This window comes from Galeopterus variegatus, unplaced genomic scaffold (assembly GCF_000696425.1).
Source record: "Galeopterus variegatus unplaced genomic scaffold, G_variegatus-3.0.2 Scaffold10628, whole genome shotgun sequence".
Lineage (NCBI taxonomy): Eukaryota > Metazoa > Chordata > Mammalia > Dermoptera > Cynocephalidae > Galeopterus > Galeopterus variegatus.
Window position 1 is genome coordinate 45,133 of NW_007736739.1, and position 2,069 is coordinate 47,201.

Sequence of the window (2,069 nt, forward strand, 5' to 3'; positions counted from 1 at the left end):
GTTTGTGAATATCTTTTTGACCATGATCCTTTTGAAGGTAGAGGTTGCATTAGCATTTAGCTTAATGCTTGGCACATAGTAGAAACTCAATAGATGTCTCCGTCCATCTACACAGTAACTACTCTAGTTCAAGCTACTGTGGATTGACTAGAGTACTGCTGGCCTCCTCACTGGTCTAACACGCCCGCTCTTGCCCCTCCTGGTAAGTTCTTCATGCTGCAGCCAGAGCGATCTTTTTAAAAAAGAAAATATAATCACATGAATTGTTTGTTTACAACTGGGTATCTGGAGAGCCATTGCTCTTATGAAAAATCTAGCACGTCTCACAAAGCTCAGTGTATTTTGGCTTTGATGTACCTAACAAGCCTCATCCTACACCGCAGTCCACTCCTTCTCTGCTGCCCTGCACCATGGCTGCGTTGTGTTTCCTCAGTGCACCATCTTGCTTCCCTTCACTCTTAGTCAATGCCTATCAATCCTTACACTCTCAGTCCAAATAACTTTTGCTTTTCTATTTGTTGGTTTCAGTGGCTGGGACAGGGATCAAACTCCAGACCTTGGTGTTATCAGCACCAACTGAGCTAACTGGCCAACCCCAATTGACTTTCCTAAGAATTCTTCCTTCACCTCTTTGATTGTCAAATCGACCTTTTATATCCTGTCACAGCACCTTCATAGATTATGACAGTTTTAATATGGAAGATGTAATCATATTTATTTTATTGAAATACTTATGCTTTTTAGTTAATGTTGCTCCTCCTCACAAGCCAGTAAGGAATATTATGCCAGAGACTCCACTGGTTTTTCTCTCCATGTGCTTGGCACATAAAATACAGCAAGTATTTGTCACAAAATGAATGAGTCAGTTAATGGAGATCGAAGGCAAGACTGGGAAATATATTGTCGTCCTCAACCAGTTTTCCTACATTTCAACATCTCAAGAAGAAAACTTCTTTCCTCCAGGTGTTCTCCTAGTAATGTGGGTTGGAAACATGGGTGCATCCGTTTCTTTCATCCTCAAGTCCAAACTAGGTGCTATAACATTTTTTCCCTACCAAAAAAATGCTTTTCGTTTTAGTCCCTTTCTGACTCTTTTTTTTTAAACCTTATTCATACTTCCTCTTATCAGCTCACTCCCAGCTTGTTCATCAGCAACTTAAATGGCTTCACCGATTCCACTCTCTAGTTACTGTGATTCACACTGCAAGCGTCTTTTAGAAATTGCACAAGTCTCTGTTCTTGTCTTGGCTCTCCCTTGTTTCTCTCATTTCCTATTGCATCACGTGTGTCATCTGTGCCTAATTATCAGGAGCTTCTCGTGTGGATCCATGTACTGGTGACACAGGATTTCCCAGTGCTCCCCAGCAGTCGGTCTCCTCTCTCTTTGGCTGGTCACCTGTAGTTCCACAATTGTGCCCACGTTTGCCTTTATGTACTTACTCTTGTTGGCTTTAAGTCCCATCCTCTTCCCTCCTGATGTCTTTCCTTTCTCACCCAAATACTACAAGGCCCTCAGGGCTCAGTTAAAATTTTACCTCTTCCCCACAATAAAGCTGTCCCCAAATATTTTATTCCTCACTGTTTTATGTCTTCTGAAATATATAGACAGAATGATCTAGCCCAGCATTAGCTACCATCTGAAGGAGTTTTCCAATTTTTCTTATGTATACATTTTCTCTTCTACACTATATTATGCATTTCTTGAGAGTAAAAGCCATGTTTTCTTTTTAAAAGTTCTCATAACAGCAGCCAAGGAGCTGAGCATATAGATTCTCCCAAGGATTATGTTCATTGACTGCTCTCTAACAGTGAGTGTATCTGTCCACTTCACGTGTGTGGGAGGGAGAGAAATGCCCTTTGGATCAACTATCATGAAGAGAGATGGGCCATGTTATGCTAATTGGAAATAATTGATTATGTCTGAATAAAAGATTCATTAACTTATGACTGTAGTATTTTTTTCAATTTTCAAGACTTATGATGGATCTTGTGACAGGCAAAGTTTATGTTTCCTTTTCCATTTATATATTTATTACCTCCTTGTTTCTAGCAATTTTTAGATATTCCAA